This window comes from Leptonotus elevatus, chromosome 3 (assembly GCF_054856555.1).
Source record: "Leptonotus elevatus isolate MCC_2025b chromosome 3, RoL_Lele_1.0, whole genome shotgun sequence".
NCBI classification, from domain to species: Eukaryota; Metazoa; Chordata; class Actinopteri; order Syngnathiformes; family Syngnathidae; genus Leptonotus; species Leptonotus elevatus.
The window spans coordinates 28,831,064-28,858,960 of record NC_141241.1 but is presented as its reverse complement, the minus strand read 5'-3'; the positions used below and the strand labels follow the sequence as shown (position 1 = coordinate 28,858,960).

The window sequence follows — 27,897 nt, the reverse complement described above, 5'->3', positions numbered from 1 at the left end:
TTGAACCAAACGGAAGGTGTTATTCTGACGTGGAACAAGCTGCGGCGTTCAAGGACGGGCGGAACTTCTAGGCCTAAATAAATAAAATACGGTAAGTGGAGATCTTTATCCACGTAGAAGAAGTTTTGTCTGTCTGGTCCGCTGCAGCTGGTTTTTTCGTCTTCCAAAATTGTCTAAATTTTAAAAGAGATCTGTGTGAACGAGTGTAGTTTGATGTCGTTCTATTGTGAGTTGTGATAATTCCGACGATATTGAACTAAACACGTCGTGGAGTGGTGCATTTGAAGGTGACGTGATGCAGACTCGAAGTGATGAAGCTTTTTTTGTACAGGAAGAAATAGCGGTTAATTTTTTGATTTGTTTTGTTTTTCGTCAACGCTATGAAGAATCCTTAGACCATAATATATATTGAATAAAAGGGTTTGCCGGATGACGTAACAAGTCCTTCTTGTTACTAAGGATCGCGAAGATTATGGTACGCGCTTCTGTTTTTTAAGCAGTTTTGGCCGGATTTGAGGACAAGTAACATAATTGTTCATGGCTCTTGGTGTGAAAGTTCTCTACACGTAATATGTCTTTTATTTGAAAAAGCGCCTGTTTGAAATTGAACAGAAAGGGGTCCAGGTTGATTACAGCGATGATTGGATTTTTGTATCACTGTATTTGCAATCGAGAGATTACGTGAAAGATTTTATTTCAGTTTTGGCGTTCCTACTTTTGTAGTTTTGGGGTCAGGATTTCCGTATGAATACCTTTTGTTCTACGGTTAAATTCGATGGTACGTGACATTTTATTTTGAAAATGAGCGCCTTGCAGAAATTTTGCAATGTATGGAGAACAGTTTAGCTCAGCGGGATTGGGTAACCGCTGTGTATAAACGAGAGGTCACGTAATTCTTATGTCTGTCTGTGTGTGGCCATATGTGTTAACATATTGAACTATTAATATTAAAAGTGAGACGTCACTGTATTAAAACCGAATGTATACATCAAAAACTACAAACAAAAATGGAGGCGATTTCGACCCGGATACAGAATGGTTTGTCCTGAATGCGCTTCCGGTTCAGCGAAAAATAAAAGCGTCGATGAACTATGAAAAAACGAACTATGGATCGATTGTATACAAAGCTTTCGCTGGACAAAATGGTATGTCAGACTTTTGTATTTTCTTTGTTGGTAATGGAAAAAGGCTGAATTTGATGCTAAAATGACTCCAGCATTTGTGGAGCAGTTTACGGATGGGTTGTTCAAAGTTACCCGTTTACTGAAATCACCGTATAAAACTGCAGTTTAAATGCTATAAGATTTGTAGACAACGAATTGAAGGAATAACACCGTTTATTTTTTTTTTATAATGATTGAAGAGTGTGTGCGTATGCATTTGAGTATTAGCTTCTAAAAAAAGGTGGGGGTTTGTAAGTGAGAAGTGTGCATATGGGGATTTTGTTTGTTTTTCTTTAATATTTTAACTAAGTTTGGTGTTGTTTTGTGTGAGATGATACTGTTGTGATAGTGGCGTTTGTTTTATTAATGGGAATATGATAAAATAGGTTTTGCGATTTATAATGTTAAGATTCCTCCCCCCCCCCTCTTTCCCCCGTTTCTAGGTTAGAAAAAAAGGTGGGGGCTGGGCTGTGCGCTGTGAGCATAATGTGTCCTCGTAATGGGACTCTTTTTTTGTCAAAATGGTAAGAGAGGAATGATAAACAATATAAAATAAGTAATAGTATTTGACTGAGCTAATAAATCTTTACACTTTAATGATTGATGACGATGGTTAATTTGTTAACTTTCCCTTTTCGGGACAAATGAATAAAGAGTAATGATAAAATAATGGCATTTTGTTTGAGAGTTGATATAATTATGCCTACATCTTTATAGCTGTGGCTGGAAGTAAGATAGTTGAATAAGGAGTTATGAATGTTTTTGAAATTGACATGTTGATAATGATTTTTAATATTTGTTTTTTCTCTGAGTGTGTCATTTCAGAAACTGATGTTTGAGTTCCAAGGCAGATGAGGGTTTGATGGCCTTCACTGATTACAAACTGCGAACGGGATGCGCCCCAGCTGCTGATACGTTGTATGGCTAGTAGCTATTTGAAGGGGTATTGAAAAAAAAAAAAAAGAGAAATGAATAAAGAGGCTGTGTTTTTTACGAAACATTTTTGAGAAAGCAGGGAGTGAACTGTCTTGCTATGATCCCATATCCTCAGTCTGGCATTTTTAAAGCATTGTATCAACGAATGTGCATTTTTTGATCAGGTGAGCTCTCAGAAAGACTGTGTGTCATCGGATCCACATTGCAGACAGCGTCTGAATGGATGTGGCAGAGATCAAAGGTCAAAAGCCGCAGAGCAACAGTCTTCTCGTCCTGTGCCTAAGAAAAACATGATGTTCAAATTCCTCAATGCCCAGTGACTGTGTATACGCCTCATTCTAGTGACTTCTCCCCTATGGCTGTTTTGCATCCAGAGGAAATCTAAATGCCTGCTTTGAACATTGCTGCCACAACAGCCGCCATGCTGGCCAGGACTGAACATTGACAACAGCTGCCGTCCTGCCTTTTGCTGGGGGTCTGGACAAAGGAAGTTGGTGGTCGGAATGAGATGTGATCCATTCAGTAAAATGCTACATAGTGATATGCAAGGCATTTTTAATGTGTTGAGTGGGGAACTGTGATCTATAGCAAGATATTTTGGGAAATTGAAAACGACATATGTAAATTTGAAATGAGGGATTGAGAAAATTTATTTCAATCTATAGCCTACTAAATTTTTGCCTATATTTTTGGGAGAATCAGTTTCTGAATTGGTACAATGGGAATTTTATTAATATGTTATGATATGATATATTTTTATTTTCCCCGTGAGGAACTTTTTTGGACTTCGTCCAGCTGCAGCTATAGTATAAAATAAATAATAGAATAAAATGAGTAGTAACAAGTAAAAGACTAACTAAGAGTTTGATGGCTAAGTTTGATTTTTTTTTAACAGCACTGTGATTTATAAATCCCAGAAATATTTTGTGTGCTGTGTTTTTTATGAGCCCCGCTAATATGTGAAAGATTAGCAGTTTGAAGATGATTTTATCCTCAGCCCCACTAATCTATAAAAGAGGTGAGGTTGATTGGCAGTTTAAATAATTTTCGGGACTCTAGGAGAATTGGCAGTTTAAATAATTTTCGGGACTCTAGGAGAATTAGAGTAATATGGTTACCTCTATTTTTATGGCCCCAAAGTCATCATATATTAGTGTCTTAAGTTGTATCTGCTTATGTTTAGTTTTATAGTGTTTTGTAGCTCTTTTGTTTATCTCATAGCCTGATTTAGAGGGTTGAGTTATTTATGACGTCTTTTGAGTCATGAGGTCTCTATTTTGTCCTCCCTTTATCTTGACGTGTTTGAAAAAATCAGTGGATCTTTGTCAAATGAGGGAGTTTATGTTTAAGAATTTAACCAATGTAGACGAGTTAGAAAATTAAAAACGAAATTAAAAAGGTTGTGGGGTATCGGCCTACACTCCAATTGACAGGATGAGTTTGAAAATGATAATCCACAGTTTGAAGAAATCTATCAGAGGAAATCGATCGCAAAGTAAGTCTGAAGCAAGCAAGGACAATAATGCATATTCGCCGAATGAAGGTAATTATATTATATTATATCTTTTATCTCAGAATCATATTTGAAAAATGTAATGTTTGGAGCCCAGTGTTTGCAAAAGAGTATAGATAATATGAATATATGTGAGTTTTTCCCAGCATGCCAGGATTCGGCCGGTCATGGGATTCTGGGAAGAGAATAAGATATGAAAGGCACAGTTATGCAAATTTAGAACAAATTTAGTCATGGTAAAAAATTACCTATTATTGAACAAAACCTATTTGAAAGATAAATATTTACAAGCTCTGTCTTATATTAATGAATGAGCGAATGTCATTCAACTCAATCAAGGGCTGGGCTCTATTTTAATGTCACAAAAATAGATCTTTTCCTGTTCCAACAGCACAGGACCTACGGATCTTAATCAAATAACATTTACTAATCCCAACTAACAAAAACTATCAGGGTTTTTTCCTCCAAATAAAATTTATATGAGTTTATGAGAAACTAAAAATGAAAAGTTTCTGCACTCAGGAGAACGGCCCCAGGGGGTTGATGAGGAGAAATTCCACAACTGGAAAGGAGACGTGCCAGGCTCGGCCATCTCATCAACTGATGCTCTCAGGTTGAAAGGAGAGACGAAATTCCACAACTGGAGCATCAATCTTATCACCTCCGACCTGGAGCCACGTCAGCTGAATCCGTGCCCGGTTCCGGAGCTGCCGTTTGAGGACATCAGTCAACGGATCAAGAGCAAGTGCCTTTTCTTGGGCAATCATTCCTTTGATCAGTCACATTTTGGGCAGAATAATCCCAGGTGACAAATCGAAGAATTTGGGTAGTCTACCCCAAATTCTTAAAGAAGAGACGAACTATTGCGACACTCTTTTCATTAAAAAAAAAAAGAAAAAAAAAGACCTTCAAAGAACTTCATCACAAGATGGCTTCAAAGAACACATATTCGTCTGCCGATACATTGCGACACTTTTTAATGAACAACATTTTATGTTAAGCCTCACATATGCTATGCTTATTCCACTAAAAATCTTTTAAATGTATCAAATTGTTTTTTAATGTCATATGATTGCTAAACTATCTCCTCTTCTGCTAAAGGGATGTTTTAAGGATAATTATTTTTACCACACAACCATTGAAAAAAAATGTTTTAATGTGTTGAGCTCTTATGAGCTCAAATGAGGGATTGTTAAGTTATTAACATTGTTTTTTAGTTTTAAATTATATTTTAGTCGTTTATAATTATGTTAACTCAGTATGGCTGTATGAATAGACCTATATTCTTATCTGTGTTACTTTCATGAGAAAGAGCAACGGGTCTGTCTATTCATTCCGTAATCTAAAGGGAGGTTCCGGGGATTTTGCTGTGTCACCAAGGGAGTCAGGCTTATTATTATTGTATTCTTTTAATCTGATTTATATCCATGGGAACGGATTCTCTTGTATTCAGTTGTAACCAGGTGTGTTGTGGGCTGACCTTTTTCTGAACCCTTTTTGTGAATAAATAACGATGTGAGCTGGAGAGAGAGCCACATTTGAACAGAGACATCGCTTGGATAGTTTTGTCTTATGTGGACCAGAAGCTTCTGGTAATTAAAACCTTTGCAAAGGAACTTCTTCAACAGAATCTCACCATTCAGTTAATTGAACACGCAAAGAGTACAATACTTAATATTGTCTACTCTAACAAAAGATAAACAACAGGAGTTACTTGATGTCAGTCAAGTACATAGAGTCCGTGTATGTCCCGAATTATGTAGACTTCAGATTAATTAGGAGCGGCAGGATTCTTGAGGATGACCGAGTGACTGCTGGAGGGCACTGTTGTACCATACAACTTCCAAGGGGCATTGTTTCCAAAAAAACACATGGCTAATTCCTGTGAATAGGCCAGACCATAAAAGATGGTCTGGGGACTGCTTATCAGACAGGATTGCAGGTTTGTTGGAGCTGAGGTATGCGTTTCCTGGGGGTTATAAAACGAAGTCCAGTCCCTGCTGGAGGGAAACTCAAAGAGTCCTTTTGAACTGAAAACACAGAGTTAAGACACGCACACACATTCCCCAGGGGGAAATGTTTGAAAAGGCACATAAAATGAAAAAATTGAGGGTGACGGGCAATATTTGTTACACAGGCCTATGGACAAAAACTGTGGTAATGGGCATACCAGTCTGAGTCTTATAACAACAAGCCTGAGCTACTGAAGTTGATGCAAAACAATAGCAGTAGTCGATTCGATTGCACTGTACTGTACTCCAATAGTGCCACACATCAGTAAACCATGACAGAAAGGGTCAAATGCCATCGTCAAGTTCATATTTAAAAATTGGACGGAATATGAAAACTCCAGGATTTAATTCAGAAATTTTGATTCCTCTCAGTGTGGGAATGTAATAGGACTCCATTACACCTCAGGCTTTTGTATGAAACATGAGAAGACTAAATTTCAAGCTCTGTTAGTCCATCGTTAACTCCACAGAGTACATACTCATAGACAAATCAATATCCTATTTTACACAGCGCACAAGATTGCCGTAAATGTGAGCCTACCCTCATGCTGCCTTGCTTGTTTTCATAGAATTGATCGGCAAAAGCAAAGAATGCCCTAGCAATTTAGTTCAAATAGCAGTTATTACTGGAAGTCTGATGTCTATACATCAGCTGTTATGAGCTATGCTGCTATTTTGGGTCTTGCAGTGACACATACAGTAACCTTGATGGCTGCTGTTAGAATTCAATAAGTAACTAATAAAATTAACATTTTGTCACATTTTTTTAACTACAGGAGCAGCAGCAACATTACATAATCCAAACTGTACGACTGTGAAGCAACATGATCTGTGCTGCTTGATGATTATGAGATTCAGTGCATGGAAAATAAAATCAATGTGATTCGTCTGGCAGCGTAAAAGGCCTAAAATGAGAATCGGCCTACTTTCCTTCAGGCAATATAGTGTTTGTTTCAGAATATGAACAATATTGTTTTGTTTTGGGGGGGTTTTGTGTGTGCAAATATTCTCTTATTTTGAACCTATTTAAAACATGCAACACAGTCCAAACAAGCTGGAACAGGGGCAATAAAAGACTGGGAAAGACCTGTTTGGAACATTTCATGGTAAATACTAAACGGGATAGGATCAATGGTGGTCGGCTGTTGCAATGTAAGGCGCTACCAGGTCCACTGGGAGCAAATCGGGGTTCGATGTCTTGCTCAAGGACACTTCGACACCAGGGGTGAGGATCAAACAGAATATAAAAGCAGGATACTTTAAGATTGAAGAAATAATAAAATAGATTGAAGCGCCTTCGCTCTTGCCGATGACGTCAGTACAGCATCGCTAACGAAATGCGCGAGTCAGATGTGTTTACTTTCATAAATCACAATACATCACAAAAACAGTCTTAATGATAATAGCAACACATTAGCAATCTAAACGGACAATATTTCTCACATCTCAGTAAATGAATGTGCGTATTTATCATTTATTCAATCTATTTTATTATTTATTCAATTTATCTTGCTTTTATATTCTTAGGATTATTTACTTTTTTACAATTTCAGTCCATACATTTTTTTTTATTTAAATGACATCTTTAATATTTTCTTTAGTTGAAAAGGTTTGACGATAACCTGACAATTCCCAGCCAATCCTGTAGCGTGGCAGCCAGATCACATCTGGTACCAACACCGGTACCAAATGTGTACCGAGTGGTGGTTGGGGGCCCCCGCTGTAAGAGACCAAAAAAGTCTCCTTCACCAATCCTATAAAATATTGACAATTAAGATTATTTTACAAATTATGATTCCCATCTGATATTCTTCGTGTATATTCCTATAGTCAGTCTCTTTAGTGTCACGATCCTGATTGAGGCCAGAGTAGCAGCTTATGAGAATACAAACTAATTAAAAGTGAAGCTAAGGCACGCCTTCCTTTGAGCGAAGTAGATGACCTTTTAAGCAAATTACATGACCTCAAATGTTCCTAATGTGTCTAGTCAGAGATAGGATTCAGTGGAAGGTTATTGGATTTGGAGTGGGAGAACAACACGTTATTGTGGGTGAGTGCCCATAAGGCCTTGTCAGGTCATTCTCTATAGACACTATGACAGGGGAGGACACTGTGTTATGTGCTGTCCTCATTACAATTCTTACAGGTCATGTAAAGCGACATGCACAGCACATCAATCAAAAAGATTAGTCAGGGCACACACGCACACACTATGCAAATGTCCAAATAATTGTGTTCATAGTGTTAACTTTGTTAACATTTTTACTGCTTTACTTTATATTTTAACCATTTTGAATTTAGTTATAGCTGTGTAGATGTAGGTATAATTATGTTAACTCAGTATGGCTCAATGAATAAGTATTGTATTCTTATCTGTCTCAGATTTATGAGAGGAGAGGGGCAACGGGTTTCTTCCATCTGCTATTTTGAAGGGAGTGTAGTCTGGTACCTGTCGGAAGAGACAGGATGATGTATGATTGTTTTTCTCTAATCTGATTTATACCTATGGGAACTCGGAGAGGGAGTACAGAGGGATTTTCTGGTATTTACTGAGTTGTAAACAAATGTACTGTGGGCTAAGGGAGGATACTTTTCGTATTCACCCACTTTTCAATAAATAATGATGTGCCGGAGTAGAGAGGACACACAATCTGATAGAACACGGTTTGAGTGTCGTCAATTGTTGTCATCAGAAGCTTCTGTTTTAATGATACCTTTGCAAAGGGACTTCACCAGAATCTCACCATTCAGTTAATTGAACACGCAAAGAGTAGAATACAAATATTCTCTACTCTAACAATAGCTTAGTTGTACCCATAATCTCTATAGATGAACTGCATATTCAATGCCCTGAGACTGATCGGAACACTGTTTTGAATTTACATTGTATATATGAGGGGACTACTGCTATAAAAAAAATAAAAAAAACGATTATACATATACATGTACTGATACATGTTGGGCATTGATGCCTTGTACTTGTACACTATTACAGGACATAATTCTAATATTATAATTCCCCTAGTTAGCTGTATAGGTCAATATCTACGCGTTGGTGTGCAAATATTCCCTACTCTCCCTTGGATCTAGTTGCATGATTGGCTGTCGCTTGTATCAAATTCTCTGGACAATTGCTTTCATTGCTCACAGGAGTGTGACTGAACATTATACTGTATAGACTACTTGTATGAGGCAGTCCTACTAGCTGAATACTTTTGAATACTGAGTGGTGTATAACACTTGTTACAGATATACCAGCCATGCGATCTGGTGTGTATTTCTTTGGATTTTATATCGGAATATATCTGATATCTTCTGTTGCCAATGGGCTGTAAACACCACATCTCGTGAGATTTCTATTAAAGGCAAGAAAAACTGAAAAATACCCACTGAAAGCGTTTATCTGTTATTATCGTAGTCATATATTTAACTCTTTGACTGCCAGACGTTTTCAGAAAAGGGATGCCGTCAGTGCCAGCCGATTTAAGCATTTTGACTGATCTTTCAAGGTCCACAGAAAATGTTCTGTTTGGACTATGGAAACACATACTACCAAATGAAAGATTGAACTTTCATCTTTCATCAGAAAAAAAAAGTTTGTTTCTACCTTATTCCGTTCTTTAGTAATCAACAATAGAAAATGGTTAGTTTCCCCCGATTTCGCTTGTTTTGGACCAAAATACGGAGAAATCAAGCTTTTAGTGAAACGATATTATTTCATGCACTCTAGTGAATTTTACACTTCTTTTTGTCCATGAATGATGCCACAAACACCGAAATAGTGCTTTACTTCTATAAAACACTACCACCAAGAATGAAAGTGTTTTTTGATAGCAAAATACGTTTATTTACATTCAACAGTGTAACAATTTGACAACAATTTGGCAAACTATTTACAAATGTGTGCAACTGTGGTGCTATTTACAAATATGTGGATGTTTCAACGACAGTTTTTCTTTTTGTGTAACACTCCCCTGCGTGTAAGGAGACGCAACAGCATTTGCACAACAGATTGCCTCTTCGCGTGCAGAAGCTACACTTTCTTGCAGGCCGTTTTTTCCGGGGAATAGCAAGTATATACTGCAGTGTGTGTTGCCATCAAGTCTAATATCAGGATCATGCTACGGTTACGTTACGGTGGTGTTACGTCTGGCTTCCTCATGTCCTTCAGTTGCTATACCGGGTGGTAAGAGATGTTCTGATCCATCTTATCCACTCCATTCATGGTGGCATCGTAGTCCAGAACCAGTGTCTTCTCCGTGATCAGACTGTACCCGCTCTTCCGATGAATATGCATTGGACTCGGGGACTTCATTGTCCGACAAAATGTCCGCTTGTGCAGCTACGGCGTTAGCAGCGCTAGCCGGTAGGCTTTATGACGTGAGAATAAAGGCCGCGTCCAACTGTGGCGTCCAACTCTGGCGTCAACCTCGGGATTCACCATCATCATCATCATCATCAATGTGCATTGGTCGATGCTTTTCGACAACTCTCCATCGCCCGATCGAATGTCCGCTTGTGTAGAAGTACCCGGTCGGTTATTGTGCGCGTTTTCCGGCGTTAGCAGCGCTAGCCGGAGAGGCTTACTACGTGATCATAACGGTCGCGTCAAGGCTTCCAACTTTGGCGTCATCATCATCGTCGACATCAATGCGCTTTTTAGTATTGATCGATGCTTTCCGTCTTTGAAAAAAATGCTCAAGCGTGAGCTGCTTGCAACCGGTTGCTTCATCAACCATTGTTGCATCATCAGCCATTGTCTCCTCAACACTCTAGCTCCGCCTCACGTCTTCTACTGACGCCCACGGTGGGCGGGCCACCCAACCTTGTGCAAAGAATCATCGCTGCCATCTAGGGGCCAAAACGAGTCATTATACTAACTAGATCTGCCTGATACTTTCAGCACAGCTGCCCAAGGCTTTCATCCACCCGTTTCCAAAAAAAACCCAAAAAAACATAGTGAACGTCTTTTAACGTCCTCGGCGCCCTTCCGTAGGTTTATACTAAACGTTTTATAACGTTTATGGCGGTCAAAGAGTTAATGACTATATTAATAACTTGAACAAGTAGATCAGTAGTAGATTACTATCTTGCCATGATAATGTCACACCGCGGTGAGGTTGTCCTGTCATTTCCTGTTTTATTTTGAAAATTCTGACTCCTCTCGTTTCAGGTCACTTGCCCTTCCTCGTGTGGTGTCAGTGTCAACCCTGATTCCTGATTGTGTCCACCTGTTTCCCATTACCCTCATGTGTTAAATGGTCTGCGTCTCCCCTGTCTTGTGCCTAAGTGTTTTCGTCAGAGCCACTAAAGCCAGTTACCGTCCACAGCCTTGTTGCCCTGTCCCTTGAGAGAACTTTGGTTTGTAACTTTGAATAGCCACAGTATTGTTTTAGTTAAGTAATGATTTTGTTTTGATTGTAGTTTAGACTTCCTCCCTTTTGGAGCGCCTTTAGTTTAACCTTGAATAGCTTTTGTTTTTTCCCTCTCAATGAGGAGCTTTTGTTTTGTTTAATAAAAGCTGCTTCAGCCTCAACCTCTATCTCTGCGTCTGGGTTCTAAAACTACCACGTTGTGTCAGATAAACACTTACATGCACATACCTTGAGGCAAATTTCCTTGGAAAAAGATAATGGACAAAGGCAGGGGTTTCAAACGTACGGCCCGCGGACTGGATCAGGCCCACCAAGGGGTTTAATCCAGCCCGTGAGATGATCTTGTAAAGTAAAAAAATAAGTAATGTTGGATCAATTAATCAGACGACCGAAGTCGTAACATGTAAAGTTGTAATTTCGCAAGCAATCCTCAGCTGAGCAATGCAACTTGTACACAGAATTGACCTGGATGTCATTATTTTACATTATTTATTTGATCTGTCTGCTGCCAAATACTGTACTGTTGATAACATAGGTCACACAATGCTTTTTAAAATTCTGTAAAATCGCACCCCAAGCTCTATTCCCAGCATAGTTCTGAGAAAAACCCCGGCCCTGCATGTCAAAGCTTTATCTGCATTCAAATCAAGAAGGATACAGGGAATGTGAAGGGTCACACACCCACACCACAGGGGGGTAAACAGTTGATAGTGGGAGGGTTTCTGTAGTTTGTGTGCCAACAGGCTGCCGGTGGCTCAAAGAAAATAAATCGATTCTGTGAACTAACACGAACCATTAACGTTGCTTTACATCCTGGGTGGCGGCGGAGATCCATCCATCCTAAAGGGAGCCCTGCCCTCTGTGATTGTGTGTAATCTCTTTTCTTTTGTTTTCAGCTAAATTCTATACAGTTCCGCAATATAAGATATCAAGTGCTTCATACTTTGTATTTAAAAAGAGCTGTAAATGAATTCATGTATTTAATTTATTTAACCTTTATTTATCCAGGTAAGATAAGGGCCCATTTTCATGCCCAGCGCAATATAGCAAAAAGCACAGTCTCACTATGCAATTAGGTGGAGTTTTCTCTCTTTTGGTATTTTCCTAAACTTTGCACAGGTAGTATTGGGAGTAAAGGGGCATTTGCACCATTATGCACCATTGTGGGATGCAATGTAACAGACTCCCGGACAATTGGAGCTGGTTCTCTCAATGCCATTAATATCTGGGCGGTGGATGCGCACACATGCTAGACATTCCTGAAGCAAATGAACTCGCTTGGTTCCAAGGGATGAGATTGAACTCATACAGGTGAACTGCAAGGTCTGCCCTTGGGGATCAGCCACAAGTGACGTGGGCAATTGGAGACTCCAATCGTGCATCTATGACTACGTTTACATGCATGCAGTCAATAGCCAGAGCTGGGCACTTCCGTTAATTGTCACTTCCCGTCGATGACTCACCTTTCGGCAAGTGCACAATGATGCAAAGCCTTGAAAAAAGAACTGAGGGTCCCTCTCATTCCATGTATTTTTTAACCTCACAAGCCAGATTGATAATTGTGATTCACTCAAGGGAATTCTTCACATTATCAATCTGGAAGGAGGGACATTCTGTATAATACTACGAGTTGATTGGATGATGCAGCATCTTGTGCATCTTTGCTTTGACCAATCACGGCAACGGATGAAAATGTCGTCTTTGGTCTCATCTTAGAAAAAAAAAAAAGCACAAACATCTTTACCAGATAAAAATGCACAAAGCGCCTCTCGCTGTTCAACGTTAGACCTTTGCAAAAAGACACACTCATCAATAAATAATATAAATGCCTATTAAACATGTAGAAATGCCACAAGGTGATTTATTCTTTAAGATAAATAATATGTTAATCTTTATTATTTAGGCAGCTAAACCATTGACTAATTTGCATGCATTTCATATACATGTTCTTGCGTGGGAAGTGTGTCACGTAGTTAGCACATGTACACTGGGGCACCTTGCACATGTGGCACAGTCAGAAGTCTGAGTTGGCGGTGATCAATGCACAGGAAGTCGTGTTATTCAGTGTAATTCCTGTGCATGCAAACACATCTTTTGGATTGACATTGTCTGTTTTCAGCCCAATATTTGGTTTTGTGTAACGTTCTTTAATTTCTTTCACATGCCTGTCAGCATCACGGAAGAGATAAAGTCCGTGAGTCACCTTGAGTAGATTGTAAAGTTAGCATCAGTAAGCTAAGTAGTGGCCAGACGTTATGTGACTTGGTTTCAAGTAAGAAAACAGGAAGCTGCCTAAATGTTGTTGACTTAACAGCGTTTAATAATGAATGAACATTGTTTCTCAAATTATGTTATCAACTTTTGGTCTTTTTTATTTTTTTCTCTCCATCTTTTAATATAGGGGACATTGTGCTATCTAAATTATTTTTGTTTTTGTTTTTGTTTTTGAATGCATTGAAAATTTAGCAATAAAAAAAAAATATTGAAAAAATATATATAGCGGAACGGTCGGTCAATAACTCCCGGCCCGCTTTTTCTCCCTTTCTAAAAGGAGGCCATTCTCGCAGTCTGACATCTGGGCGTTTATGACGTCACTGTGCAATAGCAACACAATGTCATTTACAAAAAGGGGGCAAGTGCTTGCTGTTGCTGTTGCTGTTGTCGAGAACTGAATTACAAAGGCGTTGAACTTCTCTTTGTTGCCCGTCCGAATGGATTAAATTTGCTGTGTCGCGGGTTGTACCGCTGCAGTAGGAAGAATTCAAAGCCGCATCCGCAGTTCTTCGTATTTGATTTTGGACCTACTGGTAGCATTTAAAATCGTATCTTTTTATTGTTGCTGAAAAAAAAAATAGACAAAACACATCTGAAATATAAGAAGTGCTTACCCTGTTTTCAAGATGGCCCGTGCGTTGCCACACGAGATTACATGATCATGAGGTCACACCAACTGCGAGATTCACATATATAGTATTGGAAAAATTATACTGAAACTTGATTTTTGAGACACATTTATAAAGAATCCATCAGGATTTTTTCTTATATTTCTCATTGTCAAGGTAAGACACTACATTTTGCCTGAGCTTATATTATCACAAGATGAACTCTGAAGCCAACTGTAGTCCTCCAACCGTTTGCGCTGATATTTACATATAGATTAACCTATTCAATCACCACTCCTCTCTTGCTATTTGATCACACTTAAGTTTGAGATTCACAGCAATCAAAGGTAATTATATAGAAGTTGTTAACATGAGATCTGTAATCTATGTCACACCGCGGTGAGGTTGTCTTGTCATTTCCTGTTTTATTTTGAAAATTCTGACTCCTTTCGTTTCAGGTCACTTGCCCTTCCTCGTGTGGTGTCAGTGTCAACCCTGATTCCTGATTGTGTCCACCTGTTTCCCATTACCCTCATGTGTTAAATGGTCTGCGTCTCCCCTGTCTTGTGCCTAAGTGTTTTCGTCAGAGCCACTCAAGCCAGTCATAGTCCTCAGCCTTGTTGTCCTGTATCTAGTCATAACTTTGGTTTGTATTTTTGTATAGCCACAGTATGGTTTTGTTTAGGAATTATATTGTTTTGTTTGTAGTTTAGACATCCTCCCTTTTTGGAGCGCCTTTAGTTAACTTTTAATAGCCTTTGTTTTTTCCCTCTAAACGAGGAGTTTTTTTGTTTAATAAATATTTGCCTTGGCCTCAAACCCCTATCTCTGCGTCTGAGTCCTAAAACTGCCACAGCCTGTCAATCTAGGTTTAGCCTACTGTGTAAATAATTATTTGTTTGCTTTGTGCAGCTGCCAATTGTTTGTACTTGGTGCCTTTCTCTTGGCAATTATATCTTCCTGTACCAGAAAGGATGAGAATTCCTGGTATTGATTTGTTTTTCAGAGTTTGTTGTTATTGCATTTAGCTAAACAACAATTCATACAGGTGCCACACCTCTTCTTGGACAGTGCCATTTTACAAGGAGCCGGCAGACCTGGTTGGGGGACTTGAGGCTGCCGCGGAGCCGGCAGACCTGGTTGGGGGACTTGAGGCTGCCGCGGAGCCGGCAGACCTGGTTGGGGGACTTGAGGCTGCCGCGGAGGCGGCAGACCTGGTTGGGGGACTTGAGGCTGCCGCGGAGCCGGCAGACCTGGTTGGGGGACTTGAGGCTGCCGCGGAGCCGGCAGACCTGGTTGGGGGACTTGAGGCTGCCGCGGAGCCGGCAGACCTGGTTGGGGGACTTGAGGCTGCCGCGGAGCCGGCAGACCTGGTTGGGGGACTTGAGGCTGCCGCGGAGCCGGCAGACCTGGTTGGGGGACTTGAGGCCGCCGCGGAGCCGGCAGACCTGGTTGGGGGACTTGAGGCCGCCGCGGAGCCGGCAGACCTGGTTGGGGGACTTGAGGCCGCCGCGGAGCCGGCAGACCTGGTTGGGGGACTTGAGGCCGCCGCGGAGCCGGCAGACCTGGTTGGGGGACTTGAGGCCGCCGCGGAGCCGGCAGACCTGGTTGGGGGACTTGAGGCCGCCGCGGAGCCGGCAGACCTGGTTGGGGGACTTGGGGCCGCCGCGGAGCCGGCAGACCTGGTTGGGAGCTTCCCGCTGGGTCTGATCGTGGTCCCAAATGCGGGAAGACAGGGCGAGGAGGCAGAGGTTCAATCAAAAAAGGGATTTTAATTACTACAAACAAATGGTGATCTTCCAAATTGCAAGATAAACCAAAACTAGAACCAAAACATGGGGAAACAACAATGCAAAAACGAGCAGCATGACATGGGGAAAAGACTAGGCAAAAACGGGCAGCATAACATGGGGAAAAACAATGAACCAACACAAACAGAGGGGAGACAGCAGACTAAATACACAGACACTAACGACACAACAAGACACACCTGGGGCAAGACACAAGTGGCTGAGGGCACTGATTGGATCACACGAGGAAGGGCAGGATCACACTTAAACAAGACCAAGGGAGACACACAAGGAAAACAGAACCCAAAACATGACACAGTTGGTGGCACAAACTGAGCAGGGGGTTACTTATGTGCTCGTTGAGTCTTCCTTAAAATAAAAATAAAATCACTGCTGGACACTCATTTTGGACAAATATTTGAATGACAAATATTATGGGCTGTTATCTTACAAGAAGGGTCAACTCTATGCACTGCATAACACACAATTGAGCACATGAGCACAAAACATGTCTTCTGATTGACACATTACAATTGTTAACACTTGACTTGACGTGTACTATTACATATCTATATAACTATCCAATATCCATACTTATATTATTTGTAAAAGTCTCTTCAGGCCTCGTTCTTTGCCTTCTGAAAAACCTTGCTCCTTCTGAAATATTTAAGTCTCTCTTCAGCCTTCTTTATCTCAGTCAATTCCTGGCCCACACCCTGACTCAGCATCTGAAGAAATATAGGATTTTGCTGGTGTTGCTCATTCCATTTGCCATTCATCAGAAATGTCTTCACAATCACACACACAGATGACACGGAAAAATGCTGACTCATCATGAATGTATCAAGCATATAGTATTTCAACAGTAAAAGCAGAGGTAAAACAGAGCGGATGACGACTATCATCTTGGAATTCAGTTTGGTCCTTCAAGCATGACTCAAATTATGGTGAGAATTTATAATGCAGTTTACTCCTATCAGTGTATATCCAACCAAAGAACTATGAATACAAAACGTACAGTGAACTCCCCAAATCTTGATGAATAGGAACATATATCTTTAGTGTGTGACTTGGTACGCATTGAATCTTGAAATAACTCAGACATAGGATAAAATAAGCACGGGGAAAAAATGAGATAAGCAGCGACTCGTCAAACACTTTACCTTCGAGTATTGTGGCTGATGTTGAAGGCTATAGCAACTGAAATATGCTCCTCTTCAGCAGCTTCTGCGCCTTCCTTTCCTCTGTGCCAACAGCCAAAGTAACACTCTTTTGTAACTCATTTTACTATGAAAGAAGGACAAAAGACCGCGCATGGAAGAGCAGACACCTCCCCAACCCTACTCCAGTACCTCCTCTTCCTAATCCTCTATTCACTTTACTCTGCAGGAGACATCCCCCACTCGCTGCTAGACACTACCAATTGTGGCTTTTAAATGGCAAAGGCACCGACTGTTTTGAAAGTGAGAGCTACTTGTTGGGTACTGATTAAGGCCATAGCCAGGCTTTATTAATATTTCCCTCTCCTTGTGTAGGGTGTGGTGTGGAGAGGAGCACATCCACACTAAATACATGTAAACACTAAACAGACAATACCAGGGTTACATAACAGAGAATAAAATAAAACTAATAACAAATGTAAAAAAAAAAGTGACGCTTTTATTTTAAACAACTTTATTTCACAAATGCAACTAAGCATTTGCGGCCTCGCCTTTGGCTCCGCCAGTGTCTGGGGGTTCCAAACCCTGTTATAGACTACAGCTATCTTCATGAGTGATTGGTGGCATGAGTGTAAATCACTTCAAATATAATGGCAATCAACATGCCAAAACGAACAGTTTCAGTGCTAAACATGATGGGGGGTCATATTTAAAGCAGCACAACTCCAGTATCAGCATGCACATTGTCATTTGTCATAAAGTTGCTTTGTTGTTGTTGTTACGTTTTACAATGGTTTTATTTATTTATTTATTTATTTATTTAGATACATGTGATAAACCTGTGATTTGAATTAACGTAACTGCATAATTGCCTATTTTTTGCAGTAGTGTATAGATGGTGTATAGATGCACAATATACGGGTTGATAATAGGTATAATATGGTGACATGCTGTCTTAATGGCTTTTTTACAAAGAGAATCTAAAGCCAGTGGTGACTTCCCACTTTTCCACTCATAAGGAGTAAATGTGGTGTGACTTGCATGTGAGCTGTGAAGGAAGACGATAAACGGTTTGTATTTTGTAGTTTTACTTTTTCAGATTCTAACTTGATCTCTGCGATATAACGTTTGCATCCCTTCCTCAAACAAACACACAAGTATGCGTGCACACAGAAATATTTGTGAGTCTGGACGAATGGTGAGTAAAACAGTAGCTCATGTGTGTCGTCATGTTGCAGCACTGCATATAAAAACTGTGGTTACCGTTTTTAGATGTGAACCTAATCCAAATGCATAATTCATGCCACATGTATTCAACTCCTGCAGCAAGTGACTTGTGTGACATCAGTGTGACAGTTATATGACATTGCACTCCCACCCTCCCCACACACAGTTGTTCCAGTCAAACAAACTGTCACCTCTCTGCCTGGCCTGTTTTAATAAGAGAAATAGCACCTTACAGTATTGTACTTACATAATTTAATAGACTGTAAACAATTAAACATTTTGTGCATCATAATAATTCAATGGGCACAGTACTGCTTATTGTGGTGGGTGGACCTTGGCCACCAGGGGACATTATAATACACACAGACATAATGATTAATGATGAAACACAGAAGAGCACCATGTCTACTGAGCTGTAATATTAGTTTCAGAGTAAGCTGGGAGATGCAATAAACAACTCGAAGTAAGCATTGCTTCTTTTTTTATTTGAACAATAGTACACCATCTTCCAAACGTGAGGTGTGGTGTTAGGACCCAAACGCACACAAGACAGAGAACAGACAAGACAGAGTTGAGAACAGATATATATATATATATATATATATATATATATATATATATATATTAGTGATGCAACGAATATTCAGCCACCGCAAATTTTCGGCCAAAACAAAATTAAAGCCGAAAGAATATGGCCGAAATAGGATGTTGTGGTTACGCAAGCAAAAAAATGCTGCAAACAGGCGTCTGTTTGAATTAAATAGCGAACGCGGGCCGACTTTATGGAAATAAATGACTCTCCAGACTTATCTCCATATCTTCTCTAGGAAGCTGGGAAAGCGGTAATTAGATATAAAATTATAACATATTCATCTTATAAAAAGAAACAGGATCAAAAATTAGAAAAAGATTTGGAAGATAAAATTAAACAACTGACGAATGAGTACGCAATAAACCCAAATAACGAATTTAATAAACTATATACATTTGGTAATTTATATGCCCCTAATAATGATGATCCGGCCTTTTTCCATGAATTTTTCTCTCAGCTGTTTGATTTAGCAGCGAACTCTACTATTATTATTGGAGGAGACTTTAACACAGTCTTAAATCCATTAATAGATCGTTCTAATAATACAACATGTATAAGGCAATTACAATCAACTAAATTAATAGGGGAATATATGGATGATTTTGGCCTTGTCGACAGCTTAAAGAGACTTAAAAACCCAACTAAGAAGGAAGTTACCTTCTTTTCCGCTGTGCACCAGTCTTTTTCAAGAATAGATTTTTTTCTTACAAATAATTCTATTGCTGATAAAATTGGTACAAAAATACATCCTATTATTATTAGCTACCATGCACCAGTCTCCCTTACCCTGCAAGTTGATTATACCTTTAAACCACCCCCGACATGGCGTTTTAACATCTCACTGCTAAATGACGTAGAGTTTGACAAAATTATAAGAAGAGAGTGGGCAGACTTTTTGGAAATAAATGACTCTCCAGACTTATCTCCATCTCTTCTCTGGGAAGCTGGGAAAGCGGTAATTAGAGGTAAAATTATTTCATATTCATCTTATAAAAATAAACAGGATCAAATATTAGAAAAAGATTTGGAAGATAAAATTAAACAACTGACGGATGAGTACGCAATAAACCCAAATAACCAAATATGGACTGACTTACAAAATAAAAAAATACAGTTAGACGATATGTTATCTAAAAAGACAGAGTTTATAATACAACAATTGAGATACAACAACTTTGAATATAATACCAAATCAGGTACATTTCTTGCAAACCAACTTCAACGCAATCGGGAAAAATCTCTTATAACGACTATTAAAGGGACAACTGGTGAATGCACACAATCACCAGAATAAATTAATCAAATTTTTTACAACTAATATCGCAACCTATACTCAGAAACTAACAAGCCTAACCCTGAGCATATTGAGGCATTCCTCAGTAGCTTAAATATACCTCAGTTAACTACTGAATATAAAGATATGTTAGATGCGCCACTTACTATATACGAGCTGTACAGTGCTCTAGATAGTATGCCTAATGGCAGAGCACTTGGCCCGGATGGTTATCCGGCTATATTTTTTAAACACTTTTGGTTAATGCTTGCTCCATTATTCTTAAGAGGAGTAACAGAAATTAAAACTCATCGTTAAATACGTCCCAACATGAATACAGCAGCAATTAAACTTTTATTAAAGCCAGAAAAAGACGCCACCCTTCAATCAAGTTACCAACCGATTTCACTAATTAACACTGATATTAAAATTATCGCTAAGGCTTTCGCATCTAGACTAGAAACAGTAATCTCAACAACCATTCATAGCGACCAAACTGTTATGGTTTGTGATCAGTTGGTTCCTAAAGCAGCAACAATACGTCAGAAAACTCAAATAGTCTATTACAAAACAACTAAAGAGGCAAACAAACAAAAGGTGCTACCAATTGGGTAGGAGAATAAATTACAAAGTACAATCAAATCATGAATAATGCAAGACAAAACAAACTCACTGCCACAAACGGGAGGACCAGACTGCAACCCAAGAAGACAAAAAACAGAATGCCCACTGCAAACAGAATTATCCAGCAACCTGCTGGTATGCTGGGGGAGCCTTAAAACAAGGAACAAATTGCCCACAGGTGTGCACCTCCATGCTCAGCTACCCCACTAACAGATCATATGAAAAGTTTGCAGGAAAAATAACAACATACATAACTAAGACAGAACATAACACAAACAGGCTTTATTAAAGGTCGTCACTCTACTAATAATATTAGGAGGCTCTTTAACCTTATTAGCATGTCACAGCGGCATGATAAAAAGGCAGTTATTATATCGTTGGATGCAGAAAAAGCTTTCGACAAAGTTAACTGGTTCTTCCTCTTTGCTGTTTTAAAAAAAATGTGGCTTTGGGAAGTCATTTATTCACTGGGTATCAGTATTATATGATTCTCCTAAAGCTACAGTTACTACTAATGGGATTATATCTCAGAGTTTTACTCTACAGAGAGGCACAAGACAGGGATGCCCACTCTCCCCTTTATTATTTGCAATATTTATTGTGCCGCTTGCATTAGCTATACGCCAAGAAAGAAGGATTCAAGGAATTCACTCTGAGGTAACAGAACACAAAATTAATCTGTATGCCGATGATATTTTACTTTATTTAGAAAACCTGCTATTTTGTTAGGGGAAGTATTTACAGAAAATTAATGGAACCCTGCAAGCCAGGACCCACACTACTCATTTCCTATAGGCAATTTAAAATATTTAGGCATAAAAATATTACTTAAATTAACTGGTTTAATTAATTTAAACTTTACTCCACTTCTGGATAGCATTTATAGTGACTTGGAGCGCTGGAATAATCTTCCTATTTCTCTAATAGGATGAATAGCCACCATTAAAATGAAAGTTTTACCCAAAATAAATTATTTGTTCTCAATGATTCCATTTAAGCCTACGTCTAACTGGTTCGAGTTGTTGGACTCGGCCGTTACAAAATTTTACTGAAAAAAAAAGAAGAAGCAAAGATGAGTCTATCTACTCTTCAGAAAAGTAAATCCAAAGGAGGTCTAGAGGCACCAAATTTTATGCAGTACGTTATAGCTAACCAGCTACAATCTATCATTCTATGGGCACAACCCAACAGAGATACTAACTGTTGGCTGGAACTAGAACAGAAGGATTGTAATAACCTCAGACTTTTAGATTTACTCTTTATTACAACATCGATTAAGCGACACAATTGTTTTAAAAACCCAATGATTTCCGCCACCCTGACTGCCTGGTGGAAGGCACTAGAAATGACAAAAGCCCAAGTGGAGCCCTGCGGGCTTTCTCCCCTATGGCATAACCCCGACTTTCAATTTAACAACCAATCGTTTTATTTAGGTGTGTGGGAGCAGAAAGGAATTACACATCTCCACCATGTTTTCTCAGATAATATGTTTATATCATATACATCCTTGCTCCAACATTATCTGCAAATTAAAAGTATGATAAAGAAAAAAATTCCAACACTTCGGGGTACGCTCCAACCGCCTGTTTTAGCTAAAGATATTACAAAGCTTTCTCCGACAACAACAAAAAACCTCTCAAAAATATATAAGTTACTTTCGTATACTTATTAAATTTATTTACCCATCTCGAAATGGGAGACAGACTTGTCTACAGCTCCGGAATCTGACTTTTGGATTCAAGTTTGTAAAAACTTATTTAAAACGACAAAACACACAATTTTACAACTTATCCAAAATAAAATTATTCATAGAACATACATTACTCAATATATGATGAAGAAAATGGGACTCTCAGACTTCGACATTTGTCTCCAGTGTTTACAAAACACTACAGACACTTATTTTCATGCTTTATGGTTATGCACTCCGGTTATGTATTTCTGGACTAAAGTCTTCGAAAAACTTTCCGCTATCTTGGACTGTAGGATACCTTTATCTCCAAACTTGTGTTTGCTAGGTGACCTAACAACAACTGACTTAACACGTAAATATTTTCAATTTACACTTGTAGCCCTTACTATTGCTAAAAAAACAATTCTTGTTAACTGGAAAAATAAACAAACTCTGAATATCGACCAATGGTCTAACCTCCTCATAATTCACATTTGAATGGAAAAAATACCTGCCTCAAATAAAAACCAAATATCAAAATTTATAGAAACATGGTCTACGTATATAGAATATTTTAATCTAAATCGAGTTACTTAATTCTGCCTGTTAGCGAGACCCACCACATCGCGATCACTTATATTGCTGTTTCTGGATTTGGCAATTTGTAACTAATGGTTGTGTTTTTATAGTCAGGAACCCAGTTGCTGCCAGCAGGATCGAGCAGACTACATCAAACTAAACCTTACAGTCACCAACTCCTCAAGATTCACTTCCAATGGCCTGGGGGGGTTGTGCTTGCTCTGTCCTGGCCAGGGTCGACGGCTCCCCTCCCTGGTGGAGGTTTTCATGCATGCCAGATCCACCACACCAGCATCTACCGAAATTCAAACACAATCTGCTTCTTCCTCTGGTTGTTGAATCGGTGGAGGCTGATGTCTGTGGATCTCACTCTGCTTCATCTATCCTTCCTTCCTTTCCTCAGTCTTTCCTTTGGTCTTTTGAGGTCTCCCTAATTTGTTGGAATTGAGATGTTTCTGGGGTTGGTGAAAGATTCTGGTTGGACACCCGGTGTCTGGTCGGTGCTGGATTTCACTTTCCTTTCTTTTCTTTGATCCTTCCTTGGGTCTCCTGACAACCTCATGACTCTATCTGGATTCTGAAGTATTCTGTTTAGGTGAACGGTATGGGATCTTTAATAGGTTTTAGGTGAATTAATGAGTACACACTCACACGCACACACTTACACACCCGCACATGCACATTCTCACGCACATACAAAAAAAAGAAAAAGAGAGAGAGCTAAGATGATGACATGTCGAATCGGTAAGATTACCGAATGAACAATACTGAGCTCTCTCTTAAAAAAAAAAAAAGGAGGTATGTGATAAAAAGAAACATTTGGTTTACTCCTTTGTCTGTCTGTACAACCGACCGCACAGCAAGATATGACCATTTTATGAGATAATCAATTAGATAAAAGACTTTACGCTGTACGAGATTCAATGGTTACAATGCAGGCAAGTGGCTCTTTTGCCGTCCAGCATCCCGGAGGGGGCGTTCCCAGGAGAGCTGTGACGTCACGTGCAAAAGGTCAATAGCAGCAATGAACCTTGGTGGGCGGGCACGGACCCCTATGGCCCGCCCATGATAATGGGTGTGTCCGGGGGATAAATAAATAATAGATATCGATGGAAACGGATTACACTAACGCTACACAAGCATACAGGAACAATTCAGAAGCACTTTATGCTACATTCACACCAAAATATTGGGGGAAGCATTCTTTTGTGCGCGGGGTCATTGAATGCACCTAGAGTTTACTATAGTCCAATGGTTTTTCTTTTTTTAAGACAAAAAAAGGTTGTGTTTTACCTTGACTAGTTTTGGCGACGATTGCCGCCTTCCAGCCTTGCTCTCGCAATATGTATTCTCGCGGTATTTATGAGTTCACTATGGAGGTAAATATGGTGCAAAACTAACTTGTAAAAAAAAGTCTAAATTTGTATCTTAAAAGTCGTGATTTGTACCTGTAAAAAAAAAAGTGTGCCTGTAACAAAAATGTTTGTATCTGTAAAAAGAATGTGTACCTGTAAAAAAGAATGTGTATGTGTAAAACAAATTTGTATCTGTAAAAACAAATTTGTACCTGTAAAAGTCATGATTTGTATTTTTTTTGTATCTGTACAAAAAGTGTAAATTTGTATCTGTAAAAGTTGTGATTTGTACCTGTAGAAATGACAAAGAGTAGTCAAAGAAGTCGCCACTAAGAGTCACAAGTGGTTTTTCTGCTGCTGTCCAGTGACGTGAGTTTTGCACCATTTATCTCGCTACAAAAGGTGCAAAACTGATTCGTACTTGTAGAGCGCCGTGATTTGTACTCGTAGAAGAAGAGGGCGGGCTCTGGAGGATTTGGGCGGGCTAAAGCTCAACCTCATTGGTTGAGCGAACGACAGTGGGTTGAACTCAAATGACGCCCATGCACAAGTCCGCAATTCCGAACAAACAGATTAGCCACACTAGTTTACGCGTCATTTTGGAAGAAGAGGACGTCCCAGGCGTGAACATTTCAACATGGTTCAATATACAAACACCGTGTGGAACAGCTTAAACGTTGGTTGACATGCAGAGCACTCCAAGTGGGCAGAAAGAAAGAAGTTTTAGTATGAAGGTAAGATTTATTGTACGAACATAGCTCGTAATCCGGTGCTAGCTAGCTAGCTCATCTCATGTTGTTGTCACGAAAACTGAACACATTGAAGTCACGATTTTTATTTCAAGATTTGAAGCCTACCAGTGTAAACATACGATCAATAGCTTGTACCTGTAAAAAAAAAAAATATATATATATATATATATACCTCATAAACTGCTGCTTAGTGCTTAGATGTGAAAATACTATAGAGCTACAGAACCCTATTGAATGTTTTACAAGATAACCTAAACCTATAACCAAAAGTGGACAGTACCTGGGTCTCAGACAAAACTTTGCGCTTGTTTTCCTGCTTTTGTCACGGCAGCAGCAATTGCACTTAATGTTCAAATCGACTTCCGTCTTTGTAACGGATGGGGAAAGGGGTAAGTGACGTATGCTGTAACGCAGTCCACATTTGTAGTTTTTTCTGCGGGGAGTCCTGCCACCCTCCTCAAAGTTGCTTAGTGATAGTAAAAGTGATACAGACCACTTCAGGCCATGACAAAGGCGCTAATTAACTAGTAATTCGATGTTTAATCAGAAGAGACATGAACAGATTTTTTGCAGGTTAAAAAGTGTTGCTTTAATTAGTCAGCCCATAGTGTTTACATAGATCATATGTATAAATAATATGTATTGAACTGGTGTCCAAAGACATCAGCAATACTATACCAAATTTGGGTTCAAACCATCATATCATCAGCCTATTGTTATTGTAGTTATCCCTGCGCACATAGGAAGTCCGCCAGCCACCCTTACGGTTTTGTCATGTGACATTCCACATACGTTCTATTAATCACCTTTACAGATTTAAATCCGCTCATACTCAGTTCATACACATTTCATACACTGAAATTCAGTCCTGTGTATGAAAGCATTCCAGTAGTGTATGAGCTAGAGCACTTCAAGAGTGGATATGAGTGGCAATATGAGTGTTTCATTTGTGTGTGTATGAGCAAAAATATTTCAGTAGTGCGTGTGTAAAATCATTTAAAATGAATAGTGACTCTGAGAACATCCGATTTTGGTTTGTGAGGTAATCCTCATCACCCTCTCGGCTCCTCGTACTGTACATACTGTAACTGACCTACACACACAATCATAGCTCATATGTCAAAATCAACCAAATCCAAACAGACTTTGGTATGTTCTGAAAATGTGAGCAACATTTTCTTAACTAATATTCGAATAGAGGCAGCATCTTTACCTGTTACAATGAAATACAACAATTAAAATAATAAAACTTACTCACCTTTGTCTGTAGTTTAAAAATTGCACTCCCAGTATTGCTCCTTTTGGTTATTCCATAAAATTTCTTTGCTTCATAGATCCCGTTCAAATCCTTAAAATAACTATTTCAGGAACTGGCTGCATTGTTTACAATCCAGACATTGTGCACAAATATAAAACCGTCCCCTTGACTGAGAGGCACAACCGCACATGTGTTGGTACCGCAGCAGACCAGATTGACTTAAACTGTAGAGCATGGAACCAAGAGGCTGGCTTCAAAATCTGATTTTTCCCGGCATGGAACACTGTGCCTGAGTTGGAGCAAAGTGGACGCTTCTGTCTTAAACAGTCTTTGGTTCAGTGTTTATTCATCATCCGGTGACCGGTAAGCAGATCGCCACTGAGATATTTCTGAACGGTGAGGCGTGCAGAACCATCACTGCCTCGCCCACAAGCCCCACCCGCTCACATAAAGCTCAGCCAATAGCAGGGTCTCTCTCCCTCTCTCTCTCTCTCTCTCTCTCTCTCTCTCTCTCTCTCTCTCTCTCTCTCTCTCTCTCTCTCTCTCTCTCTCTCTCTCTCTCTCTCTCTCTCTCTCTCTCTCTCTTTTTCTTCCAACAAACACAGAAACGCAGGCGCACGTGTAGAGATAGCGCTGTAGTAGAGAGAGGTGACTGAACTGTACTTATTTTACACAGAATTTAAACGTATATTTTAATGTAAGAAATAAACGCAATCTCATTTATGTATTTATTTCATCAGACTATAACATTTCACAAATGTGTTACGCTAATCTATTTTACCCTAATTTCAAAAGGCACAGTATGTTTGGCGGTAATACAACTGTATTTCGTTACAGTTACAAATTACCTGCTAAAAAATGTAGTTAGTAACGTAATCCAAGTACCATATTAAAGTAATGTAACTTGATTACTTTGGATTACTTTTGAATTTCTCCAATAGCGATTATGCTCAGGAAGACAAAATAAAAATTAATATCACCACAATATATATTCTATACAATGTGCCCCTGTTATTTGCGGGTGATAGGGACCCGGGCAGCCTACAAATAGCAAAAATTGTGTAATTAAAAAGCATAAAGGCTATAGATAGGTTGATTGATTGATTGATTGATTGATTGAAGACCATATGCTGTTTTTGAACTGTCAATGAAAGCAACCACACCTCACAGTTAAGACATACAGACAGACAGACAGACAGACAGACAGATACATAGATACATAGATACATAGATACATAGATACATAGATACATAGATTCATCCAATTAGGATGACGATGCGTGACAACTGCTAAATGAACTTTTTTCCCAGTCACAAGTTTAGCCGCGTATATGTTGTGTATGATGTTTAAATAGTGAATTGGTCCGTGAAACTTTTTCAAACTGCTCGCGTGTGGAGGGCACGACTAGTCAGTTCGTTCGTCCCCACCTCCCCGACATGTAGCAACGGTCCCACTCGCGCACGCTCTCTCGCACTGTCTCTCTCTCTGTCTCTCTCTCTGTCTCTCTCTCTGTCTCTCTCTCTGTCTCTCTCTCTCTGTTTCTCTCTCTCTGTCTCTCTCTCTCACCCTCGCTCTCTTTCGCACTTTCTCTCATTGTAGAAATTGTAATCCATCGAAGTAATCCCCATTTTTAATAAATGTATCTGTAATTTGATTACATGTTTTTTCCTGTAACTATAACGGAATACAGTTAAAAAATTTTTTTATCTGATTACGTAACAGTGGTACATGTA

The 27,897-nt window shown here is 39.3% G+C and overlaps 1 protein-coding gene and 1 long non-coding RNA gene across 3 annotated transcripts in view; one reads left to right on the top strand and one right to left on the bottom strand.

Annotated features, from left to right (window-relative positions):
• Positions 1-26,590, bottom strand: part of large2 (LARGE xylosyl- and glucuronyltransferase 2) — a 102,438-nt gene extending 75,848 nt beyond the window's left edge. Inside the window, exon 1 of one of the 2 annotated variants that reach the window (XM_086070623.1) lies at positions 26,164-26,590. The gene's annotated coding sequence lies outside the window, so the exon portion shown is untranslated. Of the gene's footprint in view, positions 1-16,834; positions 17,052-26,163 lie in introns of those variants that run through there. The other variant, XM_086070624.1, reaches the window with a different exon arrangement.
• LOC147178119 (uncharacterized) lies at positions 96-4,528 on the top strand. Its single transcript, XR_015094456.1, has 2 exons — positions 96-1,145; positions 4,135-4,528. It is a non-coding gene; the product is annotated as an uncharacterized LOC147178119 (long non-coding RNA).
• Positions 26,591-27,897: the final 1,307 nt, after the last annotated feature.